Source organism: Callionymus lyra, chromosome 6, assembly GCF_982586985.1.
Source record: "Callionymus lyra chromosome 6, fCalLyr1.hap1.1, whole genome shotgun sequence".
Classification (NCBI taxonomy): domain Eukaryota; kingdom Metazoa; phylum Chordata; class Actinopteri; order Syngnathiformes; family Callionymidae; genus Callionymus; species Callionymus lyra.
Window position 1 is genome coordinate 27516876 of NC_141823.1, and position 14394 is coordinate 27531269.

General features: G+C 36.9%; 1 pseudogene across 1 annotated transcript; it reads left to right on the top strand.

Annotated features, from left to right (window-relative positions):
• The first annotated feature begins 1956 nt into the window (after nt 1-1956).
• LOC148078009 (sulfotransferase 2B1-like) lies at nt 1957-3517 on the top strand (annotated as a pseudogene). The gene is made up of 5 exons (XR_015711480.1): nt 1957-2128; nt 2633-2758; nt 2838-2932; nt 3005-3185; nt 3357-3517. The product of XR_015711480.1 is annotated as a sulfotransferase 2B1-like (transcript).
• Nucleotides 3518-14394: the final 10877 nt, after the last annotated feature.

Sequence of the window (14394 nt, forward strand, 5' to 3'; positions counted from 1 at the left end):
AAATGCAGAAGTATGTGTATTTTCATCAGGGATGGGATAATTGGAATTAAAGCTGGGTTGTTTCATTGGCAAATAAGGCTCTAATGACCTTAAAGCTAATTTTGAATTAATTTAGAGCATTGCTAAACATTAAAGAAAAGACACCAGAGAGGTTAGACCTTGATTTTTCTAAGATTTGTTGGAATTTTAGATGTAGTATTTTGCTCCTTTAAATAAATGAATATGTTGGAGGTTTGGGATCTGACAGACTGGTTAGGTGTCTTTTTTTAAGAATTGAAAGAATGAAAATAACCAACCTGACCAACCGGTTTCTTTTGAAACAATGTAGCCCTCGAGCAGATGATCTTTCTCATGGGTTATAAAATGAGGTGGTGACTGGGAGGAAAAGAGGACTGGAGAAACATGACTGAAGCTGAGCTCTACACTGTCTACAAGGGGGTCTTCATCCCTATAACGCTGCACACCCCAAAAAGCCTGAAGTATTTTGAAGATTTCACTTTTCGACCAGATGACATTCTCATTGTTACATATCCAAAGTCAGGTGGGTTTTAAGCATCTCTTTACAGAGAGAATAAATCTGTCAGTAAGTTAATTTAAAATGTTTTAACCAATAAGAAATATTAAATCTGTAGTCTTTTTTATTTAATTTGTAATTTTATGATCACTAGTTTTAAATGTAGTTTCCTTGTTTCTTTTCCGTATCAGTTATTTATTTGAGGATTGTTGTTTTGATTGGAAATTAAATTTACTTTGCAGATTGAATAAGTGTTTCTAAAGGCGTTGATACATCATGAGCCTGATCATCTAAATGCTTGAAAAACCTAACATAGTTCTTCTCTGTCCTGATCAGGTCCCATTTGGATTAATCAATACTTTACTACTCATAATACCACAGTGATAAAGTGAATAGGATGAAACTCACTCATAAATATCTCTCACTCTAAAAAATTCTCATGGTGGAAATTCGGACCTTAAAATACATATAGTTAGAGAAAATATATCCCTTCAAGAACAATACACTTCTATGTATTATTTTATTTTTCAATTTATACAACTTTAGCAATGAAACCAAAGTGGATGTCACAATAATACCTCTAACCATAGTAAGTAGTAATAGTCATATAAAAGTGAGTATAGAATAGTCAAGATAGTTTGGAATAGTTAGAAACGGAGATAATTGTTGATGCTCATTTGTGTTGGGGATGAGCATTACTCACTAGCTCTAACAACCTTTTCAGCTCCTCCCATTACTTGGTTTGCCAAAAAAAAACGTGTTGGTTGAGCCCAGTCTGATGGCTGTCACCAATCTGTTAAACAATATTAACTTCCTTAATGGATCCTGAGGCAGCTGACAGGTATTTACTAGCCAAACGGTAGTAGTTTCAGTGGTTTTTAGAGACATATTAACCTTCAACAGTCCCTTTATGGAGGTTCGGTCAACCAGTTCACTGTTCTTTGTGGCATTCAAATGTGTTTTTGGAGAACCCCGTAATGGATGCTCAGGGAGTATAGCAGGAATCAGCTTTTAATACAGGCTATTTCATTCCTGTTTTACTAGTGTCAGAGTCTACGTATGATTCAAGTCCTTTTGAATAGTTGTTGGGCTGCCCTCACTGGTTCTGTTCACAGTTTTTCCATTTCTATTCATTGGGGGTTTGGTGGAATTTCATGTCAAGGTAGAGCTATCAACTATTTTGGGTGCTTTCGCATGTGTAAAGAAAACAGGGGGTGAGATAAACAGATTGGTAGTTACTGCTGGGTTAGTAGGTTACAAGGTCCCTGCGTCAGTCAGTCATGGCAGTGAAAGAGCTATGCCAAAAGGCAAGGCTCTCCATTTTAAATCTATCTGTGTTCCCACACTTAACTGACAGTGAACTTTGGTCAGGTGTCTTTATAAAGACAAGGTTCAGACTATAATTCAAATATTATTTCATAGGGACAACATGGACACAGGAGTGGAGGAGATCCAGCATCGGTTGAGTCTCTTCCAAACTGGGATCGTGTCCCCTGGATGGAGGAGATACGTGCCTGTGTCCTGAACTTGGAAGAAAGGCCGTCTCCTCGGATCTTCGCAAAACATTTTCACAACTACATGATGCCTAAATCCTTCTTTGAAGTCCGACCAAAGGTAAATGACATATAAGAGCAGTGTCAATAAGAGTGGAGGGGAAATATTGAGTTAGTCGTTTTCAGCCTTTAAACAACATCCTCTTCCATCAACCCCACAATTCCTCCTGCTTGTATGACCACGATGGTATCAAGAGCTTTCAGCCACTCTGGATACCATGGATGACCCCACCTCTGAAAACCTACCACTGGACATTTGAAACATTAACACACTGGCTGTTTTAAAACTCTAAAACACACCCTTTCAAACTGGCTTATTAACTGTATTATAGTGTTTCCATGTTTTGTAGTTCCCTTAGTAACCTTTTAACTTTGTACTTCATACATTTTTTTAGTTGTTTTATTCTGTCTGTGTCCTTCAGTGTTCTGAAAGGTTCCTTTATAAATAAAACGAATTATTTTTTATTTTTTATTTAAAACATCATGAATTTCTATTTTTTAGTTTGGATCAAAATCCAAAGAGTAATCCAAATGTAATTTATGTTGTTTCTTTGATATTCCTCAGGTCATCTACGTCATGAGAAATCCCAAAGATGTGTTCACATCTGCCTTTTATTATTTTGGGATGGCGTCCCACCTGGTGGATCCGGGTCCCAAGAGTGAATTTCAAAAAAGTTTCTCGATGGTCAAGGTAATTATTTTAATTTTCTTTATGCATTATTCTTTCTTGTGTCCATTAATCCTTCATATGTTGTGCCTTTGCTCTTTAGTTTTATTTGGCTCCTGGTTCGATCATGTGAAGGGCTGGCTCCACTACGATGATAAGGAGCGAGTCTTGTACATGTCGTATGAAGAAATGAAAACGGTGAGATCTCACAAGTTTGCACAGAAGGTCAGGTGAATGTAGAATGGACGTCTTTGTATTTCTCTTTTTCAGGACTTACAGGATGCGGTGACCAGAATGGCTCAGTTTTTGGAAAAATCTCTGGATGATGACGTGATTGAGAAGATAGCAGATCGGTGTTTGTTCCACAACATGAAGAAAAACAAAATGTCAAACTACTCTCTCATTGACAGAGAAGAGATGGACCAGGAAAAGTCTGAATTTCTCAGAAAAGGTGCATAAATTAATGAATTATTATTTGTATTTTGTCATTGCCATTGCCATTTTGAAATGGCATAATAACACAGCTGCTAATCTTCATGACATCGGAAAAGAAGCTTGAGCTAATTTAGTGCAACATGATCATTATTCTGCATTAATGTTTATTGTTGTTTTGTTGTTGCAGGGATTGTCGGTGACTGGAAGAATTTCCTGACAGCAGAAGAATCTGAACAGTTTGATGACGAATACAGAGAAAAAATGAAAGATGTGCAGTACAACTTTGTGTGGGATTGAAACACAATGTTATGATAATATAAGTATGTTCCAAGATAGTTTTATTTCTTTTTTTGACTTAATATCTCTAGTGTCCACGCATGAATAGCTAATCAATCTTTGAATGTTTCTGTAAAGGGAATTATTAAACTGTCTTTCCTCAATAATAATAGACTCAACAAGCATCTTTATCTTCAGGGTTGATGACTAAACATTTGATCTTTTTTCTTATTCAAGAATATTTTATTGGTCACATACACTTCCAGCATGACATGAGTCATAAAAGCTGGAAAAATAGGATAGCCGAAAGTCTTGAGCTTGTGCATTCCACAATAATGTTTGTGTGGAATAAATAGAAAGTTACATGACATGTAATTAAGGCCTTTTATTGTCTCATGGAACATTGTTTACCAAACTTTTATTCTTTAATAAAAGTCTGATCAAAATAATATTTTGAGAAAGTATATTAAAAGGGCAACTAATTTGAAAAGCTAACTCACCTGACCTACCCATATATTTCCAAGTCTTCCTCCCCAATATGCATTAAGTCCCTCGTCATGATTATGCTTGATTTTTAAGTTAATGCTTTTCAAAGTTTTCATGAGACAAGGTTATGAGAGTGAAGCCCATTATGACGTAATGATGGGCTTCACTCCTCCTGCAGCCAGCTGTTATAACGCTCAGTTATTGTTTATAGAAACCTTTTGACTATATTATGACAAACCTTAATGTTTGACCAATCACAGCATAGTGGGTGTGGTTATGGTAGATTTCATCTCTAGAAAAAAAAGGTTTACAGTGGGCGGGGCTTAAGCACATTTTCTAATGTAAATATTTCATTTAAAAGAGAGCTTGTACAAACAGACACGTACTGATGAGTACATAAGAGGTCCAATACTAGTAATAAACAATAGCCATAAAAAATTAAAAAAATATTTTTAGTGTCCTCTTCCCATGAACTCTTTTTTAATCTTTTCCCAGGGATCAAACAATATTTTCCTTAGTTGGACACAACAAATTGCTCTGAAAACTGTGCTTTTACCCTTAATGATAACAGTAGGATGAGACATTGATGGTGAAGACTGAATGGCTGAAAAGTTTAATTAAAACAACCCCCTGTGTAAAAGCTTTGTAATACACCACTTTAAGACAAGGATCAAATGTTTCACATGTTTAATGAATGCAAAATGCACGCGGGGCCCTCCAGTAGAGCTTCGCTAATGGCGCGTCCAAGCCGTGGTGTTGCAGATCTCCTCCACCGGAACTCCATTCAGGAGGGCCACAGAGGCACAGTGGAGTTTGCAACTAACCGCTGCATAAACCATGTGAACGGCTGGGCCGACCCAAAATTGCTGAATAAACATCGCCTAAAGAGAGCCCTCAACGGATACAACGGATGGAGACGAGCCAGGCTCAAAGTTGCCTTAGCAAACGTAGGGGGTGACCTCTTTTGCAATGAAGGGAAGCTAGGGACACAGGAAAACGGATACCCTTCAACACTGAAGGCATATTGCAATGGTTAAGAAAGCACACAGATCACTTGCTCTCTTGACCAGTGTTAATAAGACTGAGACCTTGAATGCCGAAATCATACAAATGTAGCTGATCTAACGGTTCAAACTTGGGCCCAGAAGACAGCGTCATAGGAGGTGGGATCCTGAGAGCCCATGAAGAAGCCGGTCATCAGAGGCTTGCTTCTACCAGAAAACCCCCAAAGCATGTATTTCTTACTTTCAGAGCGATTCAGGCTCCTCCTTACATCACTGATCTGATCCAGCCTTACACCCCAGCTCGGGCTCTTAGGTCTGTGGATAAGAATCTACTGATACTAACTTTTATTTGTGCAGGCTTTTCCTTGATTTTCTGAGACTCCTGTGTTGTTCTTAGTGTTATCTCGACCTTTTTAGTATATATTTTATTTGGTATTGTTTTGATTGTTTTAGCGCTTTGTGACACTGGTCGGGGAAAAGCGCTCTATAAATATAAATATTTACTTACTTACTTACTATTGTAAGCTGCAATAGTTGCAGCAAGACCCTGGATTTCAACACTGCCTGGCCCTTGTCCAGCAAATACTGAAGAAAAGGAGAGTTCAACAGGACAGGAAATTAACTGGGTGGGGTGAAAGAGCCCTAGAACTCTGGATGATGTTCAGCACACGCCCAGACACTCTCTGAATGTGAATGGAGGTGTGTGGAAAGAGCTTTTTAAGGTGCTTTCAGCAGTTCACTGATGTGTTTTTCTTTAGTTTAGCCCAAAATACTGTTCACGGAAGAGGAGTATTAATACTGCTTAATCTTTTGTCCAGTTCTGCCAAGTTGAGAGAGAGAGAGAATGAGGGAGAGAGAGAGAGAGAGAGAGAGAGAGAGAGAGAGAGAGAGAGAGAGAGAGAGAGAGAGAGAGAGAGAGAGAGAGAGAGAGAGAGAGAGAGAGAGCATTAATGTAAGCAGCACGATGTGTGATGAGTGAGAAAGAAAAGTGAAATGGTTAGACAGTAGGGTGACAAGCAAGAAGGGGGCGGGAGACAGGTGAGTGAGACAGGAGTGGCTGGTAAAAGACAAGAGAGTGTGAAAGGAGCGGTGGGTGAGAGACAGGTTAGTGAGACAAGCAAGGTAAAATAGGAAGAGAGTGAAATTAATGAGATGACAGAGGTAACAATTGAACAAAAGGAGGTAGAAAGTGAAGCAACAAAAACACAGACATCAGAGAATAAGAAGCAGATGGAGCAGGATTCAGTGAGAGAGGAAATTGAAAAAAGAAATGCAGCAGCAACGCCAAAAATAAGCACACCAACAGAAAAAATAATTGTTAAGATAAATAAGAAAGCAGTGGTAAAAACTGTTGACTGGTTTGACAGCAGTGACGTGTCACCATAACTAACAGCCTGTTAAGAAAAGAAAACATACAGTGCAACCATGTTTAAGAATAATTAGAATAATTCACTGATGCAGAAATTGATAGAATAAAGAAATTGATACAAAAAGTTAGAGCTGAAATTGATAAAAATGTCTTTTTATTTGGCTTTTAACTAAATTATTGTTTTTTAAGCAACATTTTAAGCTTCTTACTTTTTAACATGGATTATTTTAAAGTTGGAGTTTTAACCCCTGTGCAGCCTCTGGCTAAAGGTGACCCGGAGGCCAAAAACAATGACCCCCACCACTGCATATGTATTTTTTAAAGCCAAGGGTCTCATTCACTTTGACCCAGAGGTAACACAAGTTTTAAACACTAACGGGGCTAGAGATGCCAAAACAACCAACAAAACATATTAACGTCTTATTTTTCTACTATTTCTTCGTGTTATTATACAGTTATCTTAACAACTTGACGGATTGAGCCAGGGAGTGGGAAGAAATGTAGTTTTAACCCTTTTTATAGGTGAAGTTTTTTCTCAGTGGCCATATTTTTTATAAAGTCCTTAAAAACAAGGTCACAAAAGTGCTTTACAAAGGTAAATAAGATAACAAAAGAATACACACAAGCAATGATAACATCCAATGACAGCTAAAACATAGCTTCTTTGGAGGAGAAATAAGTTATTAAATGATGGAATGAAGAGGAATTAAGTTTGAATTTTTAAATCACAACTAAAGTGTTGATTTCAGTTTAAATAGATTTTGGACCTCTATTGTACTCATCAGTTTGTATATGTTTGTATAAAACTCTCTTTTCATTGAAATATTTACATACATAGAAACCAGCGACAAATTCGATTCCCGCCAGCAGATGTCAGTGTTGTAGCGCGTATTCGTACGCTCACGTTAAATCAATGGAATATTTCCCCACGATGCCAAATATATAATATAATGTATAACATTAGTTCTAGCATGGGTTCACTGACTTAACATAATGTAAGTCTACTATCTAAGTATCTGGCATCTGCTTCACCCTGTCACGTACTATGAAAGTTAAAATGTAGTTAAAATAAATACAATTTTAAAAACAAAGAACTATAGAAACATGTTGAATTGGGTAAAAGAAAAGAAAAAAGCCTTGCAAAGTCTTGACTCATATAAATAAACATCTTATGATGGGTAATATTGACCAATTATTGCTAGGAAAATAAGTCTAAATGCTAATGTTTTGATTTAACATTGTAACAATAACTTTAAAAAAAAATAACAACATAATAATCTGACAAATCATATCATGGGATTTCAGCCAAATGGTTTCAATAACCTGCTTCTGTTTATTTTTAAAACGGCATGCAGTATTTGAATCCTTCCCTTTACATTGATACAAATTGCACACATATATTTCATTCTCACAACTGATGGCCTAGAACTTGACCAGAAGTGCTGGCAGCTGTAATATGAGTGCCAACTCCACTGACCTACATTAAGAGCCATTGACAGTGATGCAGAGAATCCCTTCACTGCTCAATATTTTAGAAGAACAGAGAGATAAATCTCACATCTGCATCAGCAAACACTCCACCTTGCCTACTGCACACTGAAACGACACCCTGAGGTCGAAGAAAATCCAATCTTACAGTTAAATTTACTCTGTTGACGTAGTATGAAGACATTTTCAGGGTGACTGTCTGACACAAAGGCATCAAAAAAGTGTGTCTTTGGAATCTTCAGTCACGTTTTGACTTCGACTCAAGAGGGATAATCCCAGCACAGATGCTGATCAAGATGGATTAGATTACACCCAGATTACCTTAAACAATTTGGGTTGTTTTATTGGGAAATAATTTATATCAGGGATCTCAATCTCACAGGGTTTGGGAAAGGAATTGGCTGTGATAAGATGGAGACCATCTTTGAAAAAGTAATCTGGAAAAAAGATCTCTGAGCACCGATTATCTGCAGAACCATCAGAAAAAATAAGTGGGCCATGTTCACCTTCAGTTAGATTTAGCTTTTGGGTTTGCGCACATGCTAAGTGTCACCAAGTGACAGGCTGCAAAACATCATCCACTCTTAAAAACGTCTCATTCCTTTTGCGTATGTGAAATGTTTCTAGCTCTGAAGTGGAATACAATTTTCTCCCTTGTTACTAAGAGATGAATTCGTACATATCAAGTAACTTGGAACTAACTGGTGGCATTTTATTCATGAAGTCATTTTACAAGTAGTCCATCCATGTGTGAAGAAAAACCCTGTGAAGCTTTCAGATCTCCCTGCAGTCAAATGTAGGTCACACAGGGCCTCTGCTTTGCTGAGCAGGAAGTACATTTAGATCCGTGAGCGAGAGCTGAAGAGCTTCGTATCCACGGATGACAATAGAAGAATCTAATCCACATTTATCTTCCAGTCAATTATTTTATTATGCCGTCGAGCTGGATGCTAGGAAAGGAAGTCAGTGACATGGATCTAACTAACTTTGGTAGCAAGTCTACAGAGACTTCGCATCATTGGTGTGAACGTGTTAGCCACTGTTATTTTGGCCTTGAGCCACTTTAACTATGAAACTACACTGTTAGAAAGTCTCTTTAATGTCAACCACACCCTGCAGATCATAGAGTCAGATGCTAACAGGTACTTCAGGATCACTGTAGGCTAATTCAAGGTACACACTAACATTACGTTTATCTTGATGGGTCTTAGATTTACATAAGAAAGAAATGTCACCCTGAGTCATCCCATCATCACTTTGACACAGAACTAGCATATAGAAAGAGAAGATGATACTGACCAAATATGTTTTATCTCAACATTTATTTGTTCCCCTTCACTACTGATGATGACTTGATACTAATGATGACCAAAGAGAAGCATCATACTCTATCAGATGTCATATTTAAGGATGTATAGCCACAGATAATGTTGAGAAACTTAATGACTTCCTCTATTACCTATTATTAACTGGAAGCTAAAGTAAGCTTTCCATCTCTTAAAGCTAGTTCAGGAGTCACCATCAACCGGATTTTGGTCTGGTACCAATCCAGGAAGTATTTGTTATTGGGCAGGAACAAAAGAAAATTAAGAAGCAAAATTAATTTTTTGTGGTGGCAGTACAGAATAAAAGCACAAAGGCAGCCATTCTGTGGCGCCTTTATCTCATTTCTGCTGTAATTGTCTACCACACATCTGCCGACTTTAAAACAATTTGTTTTTGGATAAATGGTTGGAGACCCCTGAACTATGTTATACCAATCAAAAATGAAGATAGATCAATATCCCATGAACCAACTATGTAATTTTTTGTATAGATTTATCAGCACTTCAATATCCATCCCATCTTTAATAAAAAATATGTATACACAGGATTACAGGTGTTGTTGATTGACTTACTTGTGACAGAGCCATAAGGTTCTCCAGCCCGGAACCACCCAGCTAGAAACTTGTTCCTTCTTCTTCCACTGCCAGATCCTAGTATACCTTCCTAAGCAATTGCTAGGTGGCTTTAACATTGCTCAAGAGATGCTGGGCGGATTCTCCACTGAAATTACATAAACTTTAAATGCCAAAAAATGTATGTCAAAGAACCACCTTTGTATTGCCACTTTAAAATACTGGCTATGTACAGTATCTATGAACTATCATATCACTTTCTCTTTCTTGTACAGTACTTTTGTTGAATTTATTTTACTGATTCTTTCCTCACCTTCTAAGGTGATTCCCAACAAGGCAATATGACGTCTGGTTCTGGACATGGGAGGTCCAATGATGGCGCATCCAATGTCCACTCTGTATGTATGATGCAGGGCTATAAAGGTTGTTCTTTTCAAATCTCTAAAATTGTCTTTTTTTTAATGTAAAAGAGGTATTCAATAAAATCATCCATTCATTACCAAAAGAGAAAGAGTTGACGACACATTAGAACCATTAGTAATGACCAGTTATCCATATACAGTCAAAGTCCTCCTCGCAGGCATTTTCTCAGTGCCGTCATCCTCCGAGAAACACACACACCCAGCTGACCGTAGCAAGAACTAATCGACGAGCGTTCCCCAGAGGGAGTCACGTTCACTCGACATGGCAATTTGACTTCATGCTCTGGTACGATCGGAGCAGGGATTGTGTGAAATCAGTGTGTTCTGAGGAGAGTCCGGATTGATGGTTGGCCTTTTGACATCATATATTGTGATATTTTATTGTGCATCCCTACTTGTGCTAAATACAACAATGCATGAGAAGCAATAAACCGATATTTTTTCTATAAGCTGAATGTCTAATCCATGTTTTGGTCATGAGAGTTCAGGATCCATACCAGCAAGAAATGTCTCAATAAAGCCTTTTTAAAAATATATATTTGTATAATTTCACTGTCAGGTTTGTCACTGAGAAGGAGGAAAGCGGAGCAATTGGATCCGATTCACATACTCAGCTTTTCCGGATCAAGGTAAACACTTTCATTTGGTATCAACTAACCGGGGTTAACGGCAGTCAGCAAAAGAAAAAATAATGAGGCTAGCAAACCAAGAGGTGTTGGATGTCGAGAGAGAGCAGGACTGTCCATCAGGAGTGACCATTATGGTGTTGTCCGTTTTCATCAGTTACTGATTTCCTCATTTTTTCAATAATAATAATAACAATAGTAACACATTTTAATTAAAAGTGCCTTTCAAACCTCTCAAGGTCGCTTTAAATAGACCAAAGAATACAATGAAATAAGATACAACATAGTTGTAAATGATGCTACATTGTCATTCATAAAACAATAATAATAATAATAAAATTATAAATGTCTTATTCCTAATATATATAGTAATTATCCACGGTTTTATGCAAATAAAAAGAAAAATAACCATTTCTATATCGATAAAAATTATTGAATGAAAACATGACAAAATTATATAAAATATTATTTAAACGTTAGTAGTAAATCAGGTTTACACACACATGGTTCTAATTGCAACACTCATCAAAACAGGGTTTTCCTCAAGCTGAAGAACTAGGTGGACAACATTCCTCACTTATTTATCTTAAGGCAGAAGATTCGTGTGAGGTTGTGAACTGTGCTGTGTGGACTTAATATCTAGCTTGTGTTCTGACGAGGCTCTGAAAGTGATCAATACAATCCTAAAATCAATAAACTAAACAAGAAGCCAATGATGTGAAACAAAAGCAGGGGACAAGGTCATCGGGTCATGTTGATTGATAAACCAGATCTGGATTTTACAAAGTCACTGACAGGAGATCTTTTTTGTAAATGGCTTTTAGAATTCTTGTTAGTAACAAGCCAAACTGGGCACGATGAATTCAGAGCAGGTTAAAAAGGTTTTATTATTTACCATAGATCAGGATGCTCACACTTTCTCAGCACAAGAGTAACTTGTAAAATTAAAGTTAAAAAAAGTCATCTATGTAAGTAAAAATGCAAAAAATATTTTGATTATTTTTTGTGAATATATTGAGAATGTTTAGTTTACTCTGATGATTGGAATACTTTGGGTCGGTGCAATCAAAACATTTTATCAGTTGAATCCAGTGATCTGACAAATGCCAAATTAGATGTTTTTAATTGACACTGGGCTCATGACCTTTGTATATACCCTTTGGTTGCCTTTTCTTTCATTGTTCTAACTTGTAGACGGCTGGTCCTATCAACTGGACCTTAAGGTAAGGTAAGGTAAAACTTTATTGATCCCTCAGGAGGTCTCCTTCGGGAAATTGTTTTTTTCCAATAGCCAGCAATTTTTCATAAACAATAAAAAATAATAAATAAAAAATAAAATAAGAAGAAGAACATAAAGAGAAAGAACAAGATGATACAATCTAAGTCTAAAGATAAAGACAAAGAACATAGGTCAAAGAAAAACAACAAAGACAAAGGATACAAAGACTAACATAGAACAGAACATCCAGATACTCTCACTCCACTCCTGCCCCGAACTCAGAATTGTACAATTTAATAGCCCGAGTTCACTCACATCGTGCTTTTATAATTCATTTCCAAGTCAAGACAAATCATCACTCTCGCATGAAATAATCACACAACACATGCAATGATGATCAGATGATGAACATATTGTTCAGAGAACACAACGACAGCATGATGTCACAGTAATAATACAAAATAACATTAAATCAAGCATGAAGTAAATACTTTGTTCAGTTAATAGAAAAGTCTGATTAGATGAAAACACTTTGATGACAATTGTAAATTGTTTGCTTGCAGTGAAAATAGTTTGAATACAAATAAAAATAAAAAAAATCAGTTTAAAATTGAGTTTGCTATAGTTGAAAATTTTGTATTTTAATATAATGTACTGCATACAAGTGTTTGATTGTTTAAAGACATCCATATTTAATTAAACTGACGTTAGGCGAAGATAAGTGATCCCAGGAGAATGAGAATGCACATATGTGACCAGAAACATATGAATCAGAATCAGGAACTTTAAACACAACATAATGATATACTGTGGTGTCAGGACAGAATAACAGCCATTCTATGCCTATGCATGTTAAGTATATATTCAAGCTTTATGCAAGCTATATAAACTGAATTCATTAATTTCTCGTGCATTCTTTGACCAACTTGCAGGGAAAAAAAACACAAAATTCTTGTTCATATTGATATTTGAGGTTTACTCATATGCATCATTTATGTATTGTATTTATCAGATTGATTGTGAAATAATAAGGAAAGCAGTTCACTGGACCCCCCTCTCTCTCTCTCTCTCTCTCTCTCTCTCTCTCTCTCTCTCTCTATCTCTCGTTCTCTCTCTCTCTTTCTCTTTCCCTGACTTCCATCCTTACTCGTAATTAAACTGTCAACCAGACCCGGCTGACGATTTTTTCACTGCCTCAGTTTCTGACTGCTGCTCAGAGATGATGGCGACAGCCCGTCTTTTCCCCTCATGAACTTCTCACGTGTAAAAACAAGCATCCGAAGGCTGCTATTATGCAAGAAATAGTCTGGGTGGTCGGCCTTGTGATGGTTAAAAAAAGCTACTTTCACATGACAAACTTTTTGTCTTGTGATGTAACATTAAGTTGTCCAGAGGGCTGTGCTCTAAATTTAACTGTTAATGTGTTTTTATCATCCTGTTTTCTTATTAATCAGATTCAGTTTAAGTTTTTTCCTGTTCATTTTATCCTGTTAGTTTTATAAGAGGTTTCGTTTTTATAGGTGCAGGCCGAGCAATGTCACATGGTTAAGGATAAAAGAGCATCAAATCGGATGTTATCATTATATAGCTTTAATTCTATACAACACCTGATTGAAACCTGTAGACTCACTTTCCTGCTTAGTTCCTCTTGGGTTGTGCAGGTTTTTAGTGAAATAGCATTTTTTCATACTTCTTTCAACACAAAATCAATTGCACAAAAGCTATATTCTTTGTCCCACCAAAATCTAGGATGAGTCTTGCAGAATCAGGTGACAATTAAAGCATGTTTTAACGCATGTTAAATTTCAGTTTGACAGTATTCTTTAAGATTAATAGACACCATGAAAGATCAACTATGGATCTGAACAACTTTTCTTCAGAAATAAATATCTTTAAATCTATTATGATCATTGTTTTCATTATTATTAATGTAAAATGCACAAAAACATAAATATGTATTTGCCATGCAAGTGAAGTGTGAGTGAAGTTAAATCAGCTGATTATAGGAAAATGTTGTCGGAACATGATCTGGAGCTTGTAATCCATGCGTTTGTTTCTTCTCGTCTGGACTATTGTTGATAACAGTTTGTTTTCATGTCTTAACAAGAAGGAGTTGTCTCGCCTGCAGTAGATTCAGAACTCTGCAGCGAGAATTCTGACCCGCTCAAGTAGGAGAACTCACATTTCTCCGATCCTTAAAACTCTTCACTGGCTTCCAGTTTCTTTCAGGATCAACTTTACAATTCTGGTTCTTACTTTCAGATCTATTCATGGTCAGGCTCCTCCTTACATCACTGACCTGATCCAGCCTTACACCCCAGCTCAGGCTCTGAGGTCTGTGGATCAGAATCTACTTATGGTTCCACGCACACGGCTCAGGACCAGAGGAGAGAAATCTTTTCAGGCTGTTGCTCCTAAGCTTTGGAACGATCTTCCT